Genomic DNA, 18,531 nt, shown 5'->3' with positions numbered 1-18,531 from the left:
AGCAAATTAAAAGAAAACCATGGGACATTAATTCTTCACCCCAATGCACATGTAAACAAATTGACACAAGTGTGCTCAAACACACACACACAAATACATATACACACACAGAGTTCTGCACCTATGTACACATGAATGAGTTCATGTGCACACGTAACACATATGCACACACACAGATGGCCATTGACCCTTAGTAGTCCCAACCCCTTTCAGTGAATTTCCTTGGGGTCAAAGTCTTTCTGCAACAATGTTAAGGTAATACTTGTTTTTTACAATGTTAACACTCAGCCAGGTGGTGGTGGCGCACGCCTTTAATCCCAGCACTTGGGAGGCAGAGCCAGGCGGATCTCTGTGAGTTCGAGGCCAGCCTGGGCTACCAAGTGAGTTCTAGGAAAGGCGCAAAGCTACACAGAGAAACCCTGTCTCGAAAAACCAAAAAAAAAAAAAATGTTAACACTCATGTTGGAGGTGCAAATGTGGGACATGTGCATGGTCCTTCTGATAATAAGGGAAGATGCTTATGCTGAGGAATTCTATTTACATAATCATAATTATGTATATGTTGACTAGAACTAGAAGGTTTTCAGTTTTGATTTTGGTTTAGTTTGCTTTTTTCTAGAAAGGATTCTCTGTGGAGCCCTGACTGTCCTGGAACTTGCTCTGCCGACCAGGCTGGCCTCAAACTCACAGAGATCTGCCTGCCTCTGCCTTCCAAAGCCTGGTATTAAAGGCAGGCACTACCACGCAGCAAGAACTGGAAGTATATTGAATGAATAGCAATTTTTCCTTGAAAGAATTATGGACAGGTAAACTACCATTCTTCGTCTTGCACGTAAAGCAGATATTTTCTTTCAAATGAGTGAAGCAAACCTTTTAGGAAAACAGCTGCCAATATTTTTCATCCATAACAAAATTCTGGAACATTCGAATCCATCATTGGAAATCTGGCAGCTTAGAGGTACTAGAGACCTGTGAGCTGAGTTTGATGATAAGGTTAATGAATGCAATTCTTTCTTTAAAGATTTATTCAATTATTTAAAATATTGTATATGTGGTGGGGATATATACTCATGTGTGCAGGAGTGCAGAGGCATCAGATCTTCGGGAGCTGAAGTTCCAGGTGGTTGTGAGATGCCTGAAGTGGGTCCTGGGAACGAAACTCAGGTTTTCTGGAAGAGCAGTACAGGCTCCTAACCATTTAACCATCACTCCAGCTGCATGATACTGCATTATTAATGTGTCACCATCTGGAAAGTCTGGACAACTCAATACCCAAGTTACCGGGCATGGCATGACAATATCCTGAATGGAATTTGACTCAGTTCAAAAGGCAAAGTACACAATAGGATGTTTTTTAATTGTTTGTTTGTGTGCTACAAACAGTTCAGAAATTAGCATTTACTGAGTTTTGATATAGCACCACAGGAAAAATACCCATAATTATCTGAAAAGAGTATTTAAATCCTCCTCCATTTTCCAGTTACAGCTATGTATGAGACTGGATTGGCTTAACCAACTTAAAAGAAAGGAACATCTCCCAGAAGATGGGTTGAAGGGACAGATACAAGATTCCAGCTGTCTGAAGAGAGTCACAAAAAGATTAAGCAATGTAATTTCAAGTTTTGGAAAATATTTTTTACAAAGACATATCGTTTATGTGACTATGTAATGGGGTCATTGTTTTATTTTTAAAAATAATAGATGTGGTAGTTTGAAATAAAATGGCCCCTAAAGGGAGTGACACTATTAGGAGGTGTGACTCTGTTGGCATAGGTATGGCCTTGTTGGAGGAAGTGAGTTATTATGGGGGTGGACTTTGAGATCTCCTAAGATCAAGCTATGCCCAGTGACACTGTTCACTTGCCTGTGGATCAAGATGTAGAATTCTTAGCTCCTTCTCCAGCACCATGTTTACCTGTATGCTACCATGTCCCTCCATGATGATAATGGACTAAACCTCTGAATTGTAGACAAGCTTCAATGAAATATTTTCCTTTATAAGAGTTGCTGTGGTCATAGTGTCTCTTCGCAGCAATAGAAACCCTAACTAAGACAATAGATAAGTGTGTTCTGAATTGCCCCACTTAAATTTATAGCCCAAAGCTAGGTATATTAGTGCACACCTATATTCCTAGCACTCAGGAGGCAGAGGCAGGAGGATTAGGAATTCAAGATCTGTAGCCAGATTATCCACTGAGCTCTTCGGGCTCTCTAAATTTAAGTGCACAGTGTAGCAGCCTTGATGGTAACTGTAAGTTTCTCCAATCTCACCCAGCCCATGGTCCTGTGTTTCTCTGGTCTGGCCTGGCCCCGCAGTCCTGCAGCCATTTATAAAATAATTACACAGAGGCTTATATTAATTACTAATTCTATGGCCTATTGGCTCAGGCTTCTTGCTAGCTAGCTCTTAAAACTTAACTCAGCCCATTTTTATTAATCTATGTATTGCCACATGGCTTCATGGCTTACTAGTACTTTCACATCTTGCTTCTCCTGGTGGTGGTTTTTAGTCTCTTCCCAGACTCCACCCTTCTTTGTCTCATCCTCAGTTCAAATATCCTGCCTAAACTTATCCTGCCCTGCCATAGGCTAATGCAGCTTTATATATATCAACCAGAGAAACACATATTCACAGCATACAGAAAGACATCCCCTTTACTATCAAATCAAAAAGGAAGGCTTTAACTTTAACATAGTAAAATTACATAAAATAGAACAGTTATCAAGTGAAAATTACAGTTAAAATATCTAGTCTATTTGTATTTGACAAAATTAAAGAAAATATTCTATCATCTATCCTATATTTGTGAGTCTAAAGTTTCATGTTTAATTTATCTTTTATCATAACCAAGGAAAATTGTAACTAACTAGTCTTTGACTACATCAAAGACTCCAGAAGGATATAATATTACCTAAGAAAACAGAAAGTGCATTGCAAGCAACTTCCATAATTCCAGAAATGACAGAGACAGCTGGCTGACTGGACAGTCATCCAAAGTTCCTCTGTAATATTGGGGCATCTATCTTCAGCCTACAGGTCTAAAGTCTCTGGCAGACATTTTAGTGAAGCAGGAAATCTGAAGTATTGTCTCACCTATTGGCAAAGTTCATCTGAGACTGGCTGCAGACTCTACAGCTAGTCCTATTGAGACCCAACTATCTAAGCTTTCTTACAGGACCCCACAGAGATACCATCGTCCCTAAACAGCAGGATGCAATTCTAAAAAAATGATGCCCCTCTCCCAAAGTTTTCATTTTTCTCAGGGTTATGGATGGATGGTTATAGGGTTGGGTGGAGGACAATAAAACTTAGACTCAGGATTCTTTTTTGGAAAAGAAAAAAGGGGAATGGATAGGTATAGTATATTAAGGTAAATTATTGTATCTACTAGTAAACTAATTTAGCAATCAGTCTTACATGATTTGCACAGATATAAATTCTTGTATATTGATTCAAATGTAAACTATTCTTATATTCCTACTTAAGATAATTTGTATAGTGATACATATGCAAAACTATAATTGTTGTATTGTACACATATTTCTACTTCTGTTTGAAATATTTTGTATATTGATACAAATGTAAAATTATAATTGTCATACTATATGTACATTCTACCTCTGTTTAGGATATTTTGTATATTGATACATATTAAGGATATTGCTGTCATATTGCATATTGCACTATACATTTCTACCTCTGTTTAAGATATTTTGTGTATTGTCACAATTTTGAGATCATTGTCCTTATACAGTACATCTGCTTATAGACTGTTTACCTTGTTAATGTGTAGCCTTAATCCTTAGGTTATTTAGGTAGATAAGACTTGCAGAACTATCGTCACCCATGCTTGTCATTTCTATAGTTATGTTAGTTAGGTTGTCCAGATTTACAGAAACATATGTCAGATGGATAGGTAATCTTCAAACACTTCATAGGTCTAGAGAATATGGCATTTAAATGTTTTGATAACTTAGAATTCTATTGATGTGAGACACGATTGCTCCTGGCAGGACTGATCTGATTCCGAGAGAATGTTGGGCTTCTAAGACATTTCTGTTTGGAAGTTTGTATTCTTCTTGTCACAAAATGGCCTGCTGGGCAAAGAACTGCCCTTGCCTCAACTGCTGACAGTATGAATGCTGTCCTTTCTGAATGAACAGGACACAAGGAAAAGTGACTACTGAACTCTGCCAAGACAGGGTAAGATGGTCTTTCAGAATTCCTGCTTCTGAAAATGGTCTGACAGATACTCTAGGCCTGTAGCCAAATTGGATGCCCCAATAATGATAAGAAACTTTAGATGACTGTCTAGGCTGCCAGCTGTCTCTGCCTATTCTCACAAGAATTTCAGAAATCGCTTGCTTGCATTTTCTGTTTTCTTAGGTATTATTATGTTCCTTCTCAGGTCTTTGATGGAGTTACAGTTTGATGGAGATAGTTACAATTATAGTCCTCTCATATCTTAGCTAAGAACATTTTAGATATTAAAGTTAGAATCTTCAGGATAGGACAGCTATTGGAGCAATCTTGGTAATTCGCCATTTACCTACAATCTGGATATTTCTGGACATTTAGCATGTCTTTCTTGTTTGATGTTGTTCTTGTTGGTTGTAGTTGCATTTTTGTTTATGTTATTACCCTTTGTTGTTCCTGTACAATACTTCACAATCATTCTTTTTTTTTTTTTTTTTTTTTTTTTTTTTTTGGTTTTTCGAGACAGGGTTTCTCTGTGTAGCTTTGCGCCTTTCCTGGAACTCGCTTTGGAGACCAGGCTGGCCTCGAACTCACAGAGATCCGCCTGGCTCTGCCTCCTGAGTGCTGGGATTAAAGGCATGCGCCACCACCGCCCGGCTACAATCATTCTTATTGTACGTAGTTTGCATTAAGTTTAAAACCTTCTTATTGGCCGGGCAGTGGTAGCACACACCTTTAATCCCAGCACTCGGGAGGCAGAGCCAGGCAGATCTTAGTGAGTTCGAGGCCAACCTGGTCTACAGGGTGAATTCCAGGACAGGCTCCAAAGCTACACGGAGAAACCTTGCCTTAAAAAACCAAAAATAGCTGGGCGGTGGTGGCGCACGCCTTTAATCCCAGCACTCGGGAGGCAGAGCCAGGCGGATCTTTGTGAGTTCGAGGCCAGCCTGGACTACCAAGTGAGTTCCAGGAAAGGCGCAAAGCTACACAGAGAAACCCTGTCTCGAAAAACCAAAAAAAAAAAAAAAAAACCCAAAAATAGATAGATAGATAGATAGATATAGAGAAAACCTTCTTATTTAGACAAAAAGGGGAAATGTAGTGGTATTTGCTCCCCCATGACCTTGGGCTGTAGGACCTGAAGGAGGCTATGCTTCTTGCTATTGTATGTGACCTCTTAAAAGGAAAGGGAGAAGGGGAGAAGGGGCTCCCTTCTCCCTGCTGCCTGCTTCCTGGTCTGATCAAATTGCCAGGTGGCTTCGCTCCTGGTCAGAACAGAGCTGTTTACTTGGTTCTGTATTTGTGAGTGTATTTCCTCAATTTATATCTTAATAAATCTCCATTACCCATTAAATAGACTCACGTGGATTGATCATGTGGATTGATCTTAACACTTGACTTATGCTTGCAGACAGTGGGATGCATGTCTAACCCAGTGAGTATCCTTGGCAGAAGTACCATAGCCCTTGACGGGCAGAACACTGTAAGCTGCAGTAGGTTTGGGGTGTAATGAATGAGCTTCCAGACCCCTTCCTCTGCCCTTGTATGGTCTCCTCTAGGAGGCTAGGTGTGATGGTTAGTGTGAATTGTCAGATTACCTATGAGGCAAGCCTCCGGAAACACGTGTGTGGGATTCTCTACATTAAGGTGCTGAGAATATGTGATGGATTGCCCTGATTGTACTAATGGTGTGCAGAGACACCCCTTGACTGTGGGTGGGACCGTTTCCTTGATAGGGACCCTGGGCTGTATGAAGCACAGCAACAGCTGAGGTGAGCGCTGGCATGTGCTGCTCTCTTTTTCCTGGCTGAGGATGCCATGTGACCAGCGGTGTCAAGCTCCTGCTGCTGTGACTTCCTGCTGATGGACTGTTCCTGGAACTGTGAGCCAGAATAAACGCTCCCTTCTTTAAGTTGCCTTCTCCAGGGTATCTTTTGAACATAATTTCTTTATTGATTCTTTGGGAATTTCACATTATGCATCCTAATTCTGCTCACCTTCCAGTCCCCATATCCTTCCCTCACCCCTCAGAAAAATTTTTAAAAATCAAACCAAAACAAAAACAAAGCAAGCAAACAAATAAACAAAAACAAAAAGTAACCTCTTCGCTTCTCCATCTTTCCCGCCTCTCCAACACCTCTTCATCCATCCTGGTGGCATTGGGAATGGTGTGTCATATAGTATATATACCCTTTCATCCAATCAGCTTTACTAACAAATGTTCGTTGCAATGAGTCATTGATCTGGTTCAAGGCCTCTGGCTTCTGGTATACCATCATAACTGGATCCTCACTGAAACTCCTCTGGGACGTCCTTCGGCCACCCCTAGTCATGGAGAGCCTGCAGGAATCTTCCACAGGACCAGTCCCTTCACAAGCTCTAGCAAGTCCTAGATGGGGTAGATATTAGGGTAGACCAACCAAAGGCCTGGCTGTGGGTATGGGTGGTAGTTGAGTTAGTCAGTCCAGGCCACTGGGGTTACCTGACTCAGGTGAGAGCGTGGAGCCAGCTCCCCTATGTCCATGCAGTCAGGGTCAGTCTCCCTCATGGTGAAGGGTAGATCCATCTCTTCCAAGTGCAGGGGCCAGGTCTCCTGTGAGGTTAGGGGCCATCTTTCCCCGGTACAGCAAAGGGTGGGGCTGGCTCAGCATGACCCTCTGATTTCATCATATATGGTTCCTATGGCCCCTGAAGCGGCATAGGCCACAAACATCAACACAGACCCCAGCTGAAGCAGTATCACAGACCCAGACACTGTCCTCAGCAGCAGCTGGGTCTGAATGTCACCATCGCCCCAGGTGGCAGTGCAGGCCACTTAGATCAGCACGGGCCCCAGCGGCAGCATGGCTCTCGAACACTAACATGGCCTCAGACCTCAGATGTCCTCATGGCCTTTGATGGTGACAGGAGCCTCGGACATCAACACAGACCCTGACTGAAGTAGGGCCATGGACTCAGACATGACCCTCAGCTTCAGCTCTGGCCCAGATGTCACCATGGCATTGGGTAGCAGCACAAGCCACTCAGGTCTGTATGGCCTTAGCTGCAGCATGGCCCTTGGAGCCCAACATGGACTCAAGTGGCTGAGCTGACCCCGGGCATCCACAGGGCCCTTGGTGCAGAAGCCACAGATGTCAACCCAACCCCTGGCTGCTATAGGGCCACAGACCCAGACATGGCCTTCAGCAGCAGCCCAGGCCTTTTCCAGGGTATTTTTTATCATAGCAGCAGAAAAGTAACTAAGACACAGATCTTCAGTTGGCAAAAACTCACAGACTTCTCCTTGGGAAGTGAGTATCCCCCTAGCAAACTGTCTGCTGTCCCAATGGGTAGCCTGTCCAAGTTCTATAGAGTCCCACTCCCTTTACCTGAATGTGGGATAGCTCTGACAGTTTGTTCTTGCTGGAAGGTTCCTGCAGGATTGGCTGAGGCCCAATTACATGTACACGGTGACCAGCCTGCCCCTGATGTCCAACTCTCCCTATCTCCTTGTGGGTTTTTCTCCCAGATGGGGTTCCCAGCAGAAGCTGCTCATGATTCTCTACCCCAGAGAATACAATCTAAGGCAGCAAATGAAGTTCCTCTATGGAAAAAGGTGTTATGCTATTAAAAGAGGGGTCCTGGATTGGAATGTAGCTTTCATGTGTGAGGCTCTGTATTCAGTGTTTGGTATTGCAATAACAAAACAGGGTTGATGAGATGGCTCAGTGGGTAAGGATACTTGGCACCAAGCCTAATGGATCTGAGTTCAATCCCCCAGGCCCACATTAGAGGACTAACTTCTGCAAATTGTCCTCTAGCCTACAGACTTTCACACACTCCATGGCATGCACCCTGTCCCCCATACAAAGCAAAAATAAGTGTTACCATAAAAAATTAAGATGGGGACCAAGATTCTGCTAACATTCCTCAGAGTATTTGGTAAGTGTGCACACTAAGACTGGCATAAATACAAAACTCAGGGTAGCTAATTTTCTAGAGAAGATCCCACTGTGTGGTTAATTTCTATTGAACAAAGTCACCCCAGTAGAATTCGGGGAAGAGATTGTTTCACACACATGCTGGAAATACAGGGTAATTTTCAATGGTTTTGGTTTGGAATTTTCTGGAGTGTGAGGGAGCCAACATGAATCCTTAAACTGCTGTGACCTTTGTAATATTAAATCATCAACTTAGAAGGCAGCTAATGAAGAACAAGGACCATATCCCCCAATACACAAACGTCTTTCCATCCTGGAACAGATACAGGATCTGCCGTTAGTCTTAGTTTTCTATTTCCCGGCATCCCTACTTCATCTGCACATGGCAGAGTCAGGGGAGAGGAGTGGCGATAACCAGGTCCTTTCCCACGGTTTGTGTGTGTGTGAGGGGACAGGGCAGAGACAGAGAGTCACTCTGAAGCATGGGCCGTCCTCACACTGGTGGCCATCTTGATGTCTCAGCCACCCAAGTGCTCAGTTACAGCCATGCTCCAATATACTGAGCTTCCATGGATGACTATCTTCACATAAGTTAATTCGGTCATTTACCAGGTATAACTCAGAAAGCGACCTTTAAAAAAATATGCATTTATTTGTTTGGTTTTGTGAGACCAAGTCTCATGGCTGGCCTCAAATGTGGTTTGTAATGAAGCTGGCCTTGAACTCGTGATCCCCCTGCCTCCACCTCTCAAGAGTTGGACTACAGGTGTGCACCCATGCCTTGCTAGAAAACTACTTAGAAATAGCACTTGTCTTCTGTGACTGTGGAGGAAAGCTATAGTGAGTATGACATTTTGTGGGCTCAAGTCTGTCTGCAGTTCCTGAAGCCATCTGGCTTCTTGGGGGATAGCTTAAAAGCAGTGTCTAAATGTGCTATTGTCCCCTCACCATACACAGAAGCACATTCCTCAGTCCAGCTCATCCCTGGGGAGCCAGGACATGGGGTCTTGAGAAGCCCCTGAAGCCCACAGCAGTGGAGGTCCTTTCCTTTGTGCTGGCAGCCACCTCAGAGGTCTCCTGTCCCTGTCCCCTCAGTATCTGCTCTTCCTCTTCTGGTTTCTGCACCAAAGCAAGTGTTTGGGGCTAGAGGGACAGCTAGAGGTGGAATGTTAACCAGTGTGTGTGAGGCCCTGGGTCCCTGCACCACCACTGAGCAAAGTCTCAGACACTAACCTTACCTGGCTGAAGGAAAGGGCAAACAAACAGACCATGAGCTGTAGTGCTGCCTGGTTTATCTAGCAGACTTCAGCAGGAATGGAGGGAGGGCGCCAAGTGTTTGATTTTCTCAAGCTGAATGAAGGATTCCAGAATATACAGCTAGACAAAGATGAACCCACTGATTTGGGGCACTGTCAGGGCACAGGACTCACTTCCCCGGCAAGGGAGCCAGAGGACCCATGGATGGGGCAAACTCAGTGGGAACGTGTTAATAGGTTGTTTGGGGGGAAGCCTGAGCTGTGTTTGCAGATGGCGGAGGAAGGGATCTCGAGACTGCATTACAGAGCAGATGGTGTGTAGACCGACTGGGTGTCCCAAAAGCTGAGGAGGTGAAAACCTGTTCCTTCTACTCTATGCTGACGGCCCATGGATGTGTGGCCTTTGGGAGGTGACTAGGCTTAGACGAGGTCATGAGGGTGAGGTCTTCTTGATGGCAGAAGTGTCAGAGAAAAGGAGGCTGGAGAGACGACTCACTGACTAAAGGCACTTGCTACTTTCCCAGAGGACTTGAGTGTGTTTCTCAGCATCCATATCAGGTGGCTCAAAACCTCCTGTAGCTTCAGCTCCAGGACATCTGATTCCTGCCTCTACTGGTACCTGCACTCACTTCTACATACACTCACACACAACAGACACATATTCAAATAATGTTTTAAGAAGAGGATGATCTCACCCATTTCTCTGTCATCGGGGGATCCCTGTGTCTTTCTTAGGGTAGCCTCCCTTTATGGATGAGATCTCCATGAGCAAACTGGGGGTGGGGGGATAATGGAGGGCAAGGGTCGGGGAAAGAGAGCTTAGGGGAGCAGGAGATCCCAGCTGGATCAGGAACAGAGTGGGAGAACAAGGAAAGAGAGACCATGATAAATGAAGACCCCATGGGAATAGGAAGAAACAAAGTGCTAGAGAGGTCCCCAGAAATCCCCAAAGATACCTCCACAATAGACTACTGGCAATGGTCAAGAGAGTGCCTGAACTGACCTACTCTGGTGATCAGATGGCCAAACACCCTAACTGTCATGATAGAACTCTCATCCAGTGACTGATGGAAGTAGATGCAGCGATCCACAGCCAAGCCAGGTGGAGCTCCAGGAGTCCAATCAGCGAGAGAGAGGAGGGATTCTATGAGTGAGAGATATTGAGACCATGATTGGAAAAAGCACAGGGACAAATAGCCAAACTAGTGGAGACACATGAACTGTGGACCAATGGCTGAGGAGCCCCCATGGAACTGGAGCAGGCCCTCTGGATAAGTAAGACAGCTGATTAGCTTGAACTGTTTAGGAGGCCCCCAGGCAGTGGGACCGGGACTTGTCCTTGGTGCATGAGCTGGCTTTTTGGAACCTAGGGCCTATGCTGAGACACTTTGCTCAGTCTTGGTGTAGGGAGGAGGGGACTAGACCTGCCTCAACTGAATCTACCAGGCTGGGCCGACTCCCCAGGGGAGACCTTGCCCTGGAGGAGGTGGGAATGGGGGGTGGACTGGGGGGGGGAGGAGGGAGGACAGGGGAATCTGTGCCTGATATGTAAAATTAAATTAATTAAAAAATAAAAATAAATATTAAAAAAAGAAGAAGAGGATGATTATTTTGGGATGTAGCTCAATGGCAGCATGCTTGCCTAGCATGTGCAGTGCCCTGGGTTCAATCCCATCTTCCTCAGAAAGACCACTGGGAAAGAACTGGCTGACATCTGAGTGGTGGATGGGAACCTAGGAGCAAAAGGGTGGAGATGCCTTAGTGTGCCCGTGTCCTCCAGGACTGCAGGAACTGTCCAGCTCAGCTACAGCTGAGGTCAAAACTGGGTCTAAAGGATGTGATCATCCCAGACAGCCCAAACCTGAGACTCTCATAGTGTCAAATGTTTTCCTTGTCCCTGGCTGTGACAGCTGACATTGACCGTACCTAGGAGACAACCCTCGGGGCACAGCTATGAAGGACTGTCTGTATTTGGTTAGCCTCTAGGCATGCTTGTAAGGAATTATGCTGATAGCGATAATTCAGGTGGGAAGACCCACTCTAAACGCGGACACCACCATTTCCTGTACTGACATCTCAAACTGTGTAAAAAGGAGAAAGTGGTGGGGCCTGGGAGATGGCTCAGTGGGTAAGAATGCTTGTGGCCAAAATTTAGATTCTGAGTTTGAACCCTAGTACCTTCAAGTGGAAGGTGAGAACTGACTCCTCAGGTTATCCTCTGACTTCCACATGTGCACTGGGCCTGGGCACGATTCCTCTACCAATTGATCAATCAATCAATCAATCAGTCAGTCAGTCAGTCAATCAATCAATAAAATGAACATTAGCCAAAAAGGAGGCATGGAGGGAAAAAGTAAGTAAGAAATCAGCATTCATCTCTCTCTGCTTCCTGGCTGCACACATAATGTGATCAGCTGCCTCAAATTCCTGCTTCCTTGATTTCTCTGTCATGATGGACTTGGCCCTTGAACCATGAGCCAAAATAAGCCCTTTCTTAAATTGCTTTTGTCACCATATTTTATCACACCACAGCCCCTCTGGATGAAGCCTGAGAAAGATCTCACTTGTCTTTTGTTTTGGTAGTGAGTTTTGAGACACTTCTCACTGTGTAGTCTTGACTATCCTGGTACTCATTATTTAACCCAGACTGGCCTTGAACTTTTGGAAAGCCTCTTGCCTCATCATTTGAAGCATTCAGGCATACACCACCATGCCTGGCTGTAAGAACGTGTGTAGGATACATGAGTGACCACATTTCGGGGGCTCTCTTAAAAGGAGGCTAGCCATCTCCTCAGTCAAAAGTCCTATCTGTGGAGGTCCAGGAAGCGGGGTGGATTTGAGAAACCACTGTGGCAATTTGAGTTGAGGATCAGCTCCACCACCACGTCTACCAAGCATTCCATCAAAGGACACCTTTATCATGGTACCTCTATATTTGTTCCTAAGTATCCTGTGACTGAGTAGCCATCTGGGACCTTGTAGTCAAAAGATCTTTGATATCTCTTTTGTGATGCTCTGGTACATGGATTTTTGTCTGACAGCTTAGTTCTTCCTGTCTTGGGGGCATGATTTTAGTTCAAGGAGGGTCTGGTCTGATTCAATGTGCTGTATTCTTCTTCCTGCCTTTGCTCTGCCCCCACAGAACTTTTGGAGGCTCCCTTTTCCATTCAGCTCTGTACTCTCAGAATTTAGGAGGCTGAAGCAGGAGGGTTGCCTAGAGTTCAAGTCTACACTGGGCTACATAGCAAATTGCTGATCAGCCTGGGCTATAACAGGAGAACTTGTCTCAGAAACAAAATGGAACAAAACCACACAAGTAACTAATAAAGCAAACAGTGATGGTTAGTGTTAATTGCCAATTTGACAATCTAAAGCCACCTGGGAAGAGAATCTCAGCCAGAGATTATCTACACCCAGTTGGCCTGTCAGTCATGTTTCTAGGGGGTTGTCTTGATGACACTGATTGATATGAGATGATTTTGGTTTTGTGCAGCACAATGTTATTCATTAAACGGCACTGTTTACCACGTGAGGAAAGCCACCAGGCACAACAAAACCCACTATGGGAAGAAGTGGGGAGGAGTCTGTGACCCACTTTTTATGGATTCCCCTGCACATGCGCATATGGGCTTATGGAGCTATGCCACACATGCCCATAGATTGTGTGATCATGCTGCGTGCAAATTATGTGATCGCACAGCACATGGATTATGTAGGACGTAAAGCCCTGGAATGACTAAACATCTGTACAGTGCATGTGTGGTCATATAGCTGGGGGGTGGCCAGGAATTTCAGTAGAAGACCCCATCTGATGGTGGGTGGCACCATTCCCTAGACAGGTGGTTCCTAACTGCATAAAAATGGAAATGGTAAGCTGAGCAATAGGGATGCATTATTTATTTCTTGATGGTTCTTGACTGTGGATGTGATGTGAGCAGCTATTTTAAGTGCCTACTGCCTTGCCCTCTCTACTATGACAGACTGTAACCTGGAATTGTCAGCTAAAATAAACTCTGTCTTCATTAAGTTGGTTTTTTGTTTTATTGTTTATTTTTTTTAAGACAGGGTTTTTCTGTGTAGCTTTGGAACCCTTCCTGGAACTTACTCTACAGCCCAGGCTGGCCTCGAACTCACAGAGATCCTTCTGCCTTTGCTTCCCGAGTGCTGGGATTGAAGGCATGGACCACCACCACCTGGCCAGGGTAGGTTCTCATAGCAAGTGGAAAAGAAATGAAGACATAAACAAGCAAAAATGTAGTCCTAATGCCTTCTTATCAATGTTCCCATTGTTAGAAATGAATAAGCTTGGTGTCACACGAGAAACACATGAACACAATGAAAGTAACCAGGCAAGGCAATTTCTTTTTGTGAAAAAGAGTGTGCTGTGACTGTTATGCCCAGATCGCGGGGACCCCCAAAAGACCACCACGGAGACTGAATCCCGCATGTAAAAGCAAAGAGTCTTTATTTCAAGCTCCAGAGCTTGGTCCCTCTGTCTGTCCGACACAGCGGTGAGAGCAGAGAGCCCTGAACTCAGGTGGGGCAGAGTTTTTATCATAGCAGAGGTTGGGGTGAGGGGATTTCCAGGGTCCAGGACCCTGATTGGCTGACAATTGTCTAGGGGTATCTGTAAAACAAAAAATAGGTGTGTGCTAGACTCAAGGACATCTGGCCACCTTATCTAATGGGTGGAATGTTTGGGATGTCAGGTACTTCCTCACCCCTGGGTAGATCCGTGGGTGGTATCAGCTTAAGGCTTTTTCTGGATCTGGGTGTTGCCTGCCAGTAAGACTGTCATGGAGCTGTGTCTAGGCCCCTAAGTCTGTCACGGCTGCTGTGTGGTCAAGCTATTTTGGGGCCCCTTCACAGTGACCAAAATTGGGCTAGCAAGCGTGCAGCACCAAGATGGCCTATGGCTTTCATCCTCAGCATAAGGGGAGACTTGACTATTCCTCAGAGGCTGAAGTCCAGTCTCACAGACGACTCCAAAATGGCTGGTTTGTAAAGTGACCAGAAAAGGGAAACAAAGGACCCAGTGTTATTCATTAAGCAGTGCTGTACCATGCAAAGCCACGTGCTATAACAAAACCCACTGTAAGAGTTTATTAATGGAAGGGAACAGAAGAGGGTGCTTAGGCCTATGGAAAGATCTTGCAGGAAGACAGGGGAGGGGTAAGTGGAACCTCCTTTTATAGGTTCCCCTGCACATGCGCATATGGGTTTACGTAGCTACGCCATGCATGCGTATAGATTATATGATCACGCAGCACAGGGATTATGTAGGACCTCAGGCCTTGGGTTGACTAAGCATCTTGCTAGCGCATGCGAAGTCATGGGGGGAGTGGCTAGGAATTCTAACACCCAGGGAGAGGAGGACACCTGAGGATAAGCAGGCACACAGCCATTACATGTTTGTAAGAAAAGACTGAATATCTCAAATCATTACTCAAAGACATACTGTTGGTTAAGCAGCAGCGCTCGGCAGCAGCCATGCCGATGGAGGAGAGTGCTGGATGTATTGGTGATGGAAGAGTCACAAGCCATGGTTACCCTTCTAGAGCTTTATTGGGAGAGAAAGGGAGAGAGAGAGAGAGAGAGAGAGAGAGAGAGAGAGAGAGAGAGAGAGCGAGAGAAAGACCACGGGGACGGGGGAGAATACAGAAGGAGAGAGTGCGGAAAAAGAGAGCACAGAGAGGGCATGCCCGCTTTTTAGGCTGGGACTCCATCACAGGTTGATGACGTAATTAAGGACACAATCCTTACACATATAAACTTAACACGTTCAGTATAACAAACCCCCATATGCCCACCATTCTTTCAATTCAGGGTCAACCGTTGTCTTAGTTTTCTCTGCTCCCATCCCATTCTTTCATCTACTCCACACACTAACTGGATTATTTCGAAACCAATCACGTGATGTTATTACATCTATTAACTATTTTTGCATTTGTGTCGACTTTTGATTCTCCTGTATTGCTGAGACAGATGTTTTTGACAAAGCAACCTAACGGAGGGCAGTTTACTTTGGCTGACAGTTTCAGAGGGTCTTAGTCCCATGGCAGGGGAGGAACCAGGGAGCAGCAACAGTGCGGAACCAATGCAAGTACGCTGTTGTTTCTATTTCTGCCGGCCAGGCACTACCTTCTGAAGAGTCCACAGCCTCCAACTAATACCACGAGCAGCTCAGGAGCAGGGTCAGAATGCCAGCCACTGGGGGATGCTACAGGCTCAAACCGTAAGGATTTTTAAAAAAGACAAAATAAAGACTTCACCCCAATACTCAGGGGGCAGAGGCACATAGATCTCTGAGTTCTAGGCCAGTTTGGTCTACATAGTGAGACTCTGTCTCAAAAAACAAAAACAAACAAACAAAAAACCAACACAAACAAACAAAAAACCCAAACAAACAAAAAACGTATCGCAGTTCAAGCACTTAGGAAGTTAAGGCTGGAGGAGCAGAAATTCAGTGCCATGTAGGTGCTGGGAAATGAACCCGGGTCCTATGGAAGAGCAGTCAGTACTCTTAACTGCTGAGCCATTTCTCCAGCCTGAAACCCTGTCTTTAAAAAAGAAAGAAAGAGGGGCTGGAGAGATGGCTCAGAGGTTAAGAGCACTGGCTGTTCTTCCAGAGGTCCTGAGTTCAATTCCCAGCAACCACATGGTGGCTCATAACCATCCGTAATGAGATCTGGTGCCCTCTTCTGGCCTGCAAGCCTACATGTAGGCAGAATACTGTATAAATAAATAAATAAATAAATCTTTAAAAAAAAAAAAAAGAAAGAAGGAAGGAAGGAAGAAAAAGAAAGAAAGAAAGAAAAAAAACAGCCAGGTGGTGGTGGCATACCCCCTTTAATTCCAGCACTCAGGAGGCATAGTCAGGTAGATCTCTGTGAGTTCAAGGTCAGCCTGGTCTACAGAGCAAGTTCCAGGACAGTCAGGGCTACCCAGAGAAACCCTGTCTCAGGGGAAAACAAAAACAAACAAACAAAAACACCCAAAGCAAACAAACAAAAACAGGAAAACAGAAACACCATACCTAAAATATGTATCACTGGTCCTCCGCCAGTCCCTTCCTTTTTATAGTCCGTTTACTAGGATCACCACTCTGCTCTTGGGGCAAAAATCAGGACGCAGGTGGGTCCACCTTCCATGCCTGGTTGCCGTGTCTCCTTAGACTTTTCATGAGGACTCGTTGGCCCTCATCTTTCACTCCTGTAATGGCTTTATTGAGGAGGATTGGCCATTTGTCCTGCATACTCTGCTTCTCAACTTCAAAGGGCCCACAGATGGCCCAACAGTCATTTAAAGTGTAGATTGTGGATGAGTTAGCTCTGCCCAGGAGACATCCCTGCTACCCTCTGCTGGCCACTTCCCACACCAAGATTCTAGTACCGCATTCTTTTATATATATGTTCATTTTTTCTGTGCTGGGAACTAGATCCAGGAACCCACACAGTGGGTTTGCTAGGCAAACACTCAACCTCTGAGTTATATTTTCAGCCCCAATCTTGTTTTAATTCACCATTTTATTTTTATATACACTGTTTCAAAAAAAAAAAAACACTCTTGGATTCTAAATTTTAAAATCACTTAATGCCAAAATCAGTTTCTATCTCCTATGGTTTGTAATTTATAGCACTTTTCACAAACTTGTTTTCTTTACTATTATTATTAATTTTTTTGTTATTTATTTATTTTTGACAGGGTCTCACTACTAAGCCTGCAACTCATTATAGATCAGGTTGGTCTTAAACTGCCTGCTTCTGTCTCCAGAGTGCTGGAGTCAAAGGCCTGTGCCTCCATACCCAGTATGTGCGTGTGCATGTGTGTATGTACGTACGTGTGTGTGTGTGTGTGTGTGTGTGTGTGTGTGTGTGTATGTGTGTGCATGTGTGTGTTTGGTGTGTGAATGCATGTGGAGGTCAAAGAACAACTTCATGTAGTTGGTTGTCCCCTTTCAGCTGTACGTGGATTCCAGGGTCAAACTCAGGTCATCAGGCTTACATGACAAGTACTACCTGCTGAGCCCATGAATTGGTTTTTCAAATGCAAGAGAAGCAAGCCTCAGACAGAAAGAATTCGAAAGTGTCACTGATAAACTAAGAAAATAGTGGCACGGAGAATATCCACATTTAGGAAACCAACAACAGACAATGAAAATACAGAGGCTCTGCACTGTCTGGTTGCTGTCGTAACATCGAGACTACCATGGTACTAAGTGATGCAAAGGCAGCTATTGCTGGCTAGTGATGTCAGCCTGAACCCATTGGACGGGAAAAGTTAGGGTTTGTTTGTTTTAATTAATTAAAGGTAGTTAGCCCAGCAGAGACTCACATTTGCTCAGCCTTCCTCTTTGCACCAATTAGCCAATTTTGTCAGGTTGTGAAACTGAGCTCCCATCAACGGGGTGAGACACAGTCACCACCTATGTCAGGGATAAAAGACAGAAACCATCTTGGCCCCTGTGTGCTTGCTAGCCTAGTTTGGGTTCCGGTACACCCTTTTAAAGAAAAGAGTTGTCTTCCTGAGCTCCCTCAGCTTTGTGTGTCCTTTGTGCAAACTGGGGTTAGTTGTCATTTCTAAAAACGGCAAGAGAAGGAATTGCTGCAGAATGGGGAGCCAGTCCTGGTATTGTGAACTAATTTCAGAAGACCAGTGTGGAGATGGGGGTGCTTCTCTAACTCACAGGAAAGCTGTTCATTCCTGAGGAGAAGACACTGGTGTCCTTGCTTCCCCCTTGAAGAGTGGGCCTGGCTTATAGCTCCTGTTCACACACCTGGGCATCATTCTATGAACCTGTCTTTAGGCCCCTAGTATAGCCTGGCAGAGGCAGTAGAGAGGGTACCGACCGAGGGATAAGAAAGAAAAGACAGAGTGGAACCAGTCAAACTTAGTGGCATTTTATGCTTCTTGCAAACTCTTCTCTGAATAGACTTGACTGACTGGTTACTGAATAGCAGCTCCCTAACTGTATTCAGTTCCATAAAACCAATTTTACTATATGTCTACTTTATAGTAGGAATTTGGCTAGATATTAAGAACAGAGGAAATAATCAGACATTGATCCTGCTGTGAGGGAACATAAAGTCTCCTATAGTGAGTGCTTGTTGTATGCCCAGACTCATACTCGAAAGGAAAGTGAATTTAAATAATAACT

At 44.6% G+C, this 18,531-nt stretch overlaps 1 long non-coding RNA gene across 1 annotated transcript; it reads left to right on the top strand.

The window, feature by feature from the left end:
• Window positions 1–1,558: 1,558 nt before the first annotated feature.
• LOC128098952 (uncharacterized) lies at window positions 1,559–7,823 on the top strand. The gene is made up of 2 exons (XR_008214399.1): window positions 1,559–1,673; window positions 7,629–7,823. It is a non-coding gene; the product is annotated as an uncharacterized LOC128098952 (long non-coding RNA).
• The last annotated feature ends 10,708 nt before the right edge of the window (window positions 7,824–18,531 follow it).

Source organism: Peromyscus californicus, unplaced genomic scaffold (assembly GCF_007827085.1).
Source record: "Peromyscus californicus insignis strain IS unplaced genomic scaffold, ASM782708v3 Scaffold_6__1_contigs__length_162567912, whole genome shotgun sequence".
NCBI lineage: Eukaryota > Metazoa > Chordata > Mammalia > Rodentia > Cricetidae > Peromyscus > Peromyscus californicus.
The sequence above is the reverse complement of the archived record's forward strand: the minus strand, read 5'-3'. Positions and strand labels throughout refer to the sequence as shown.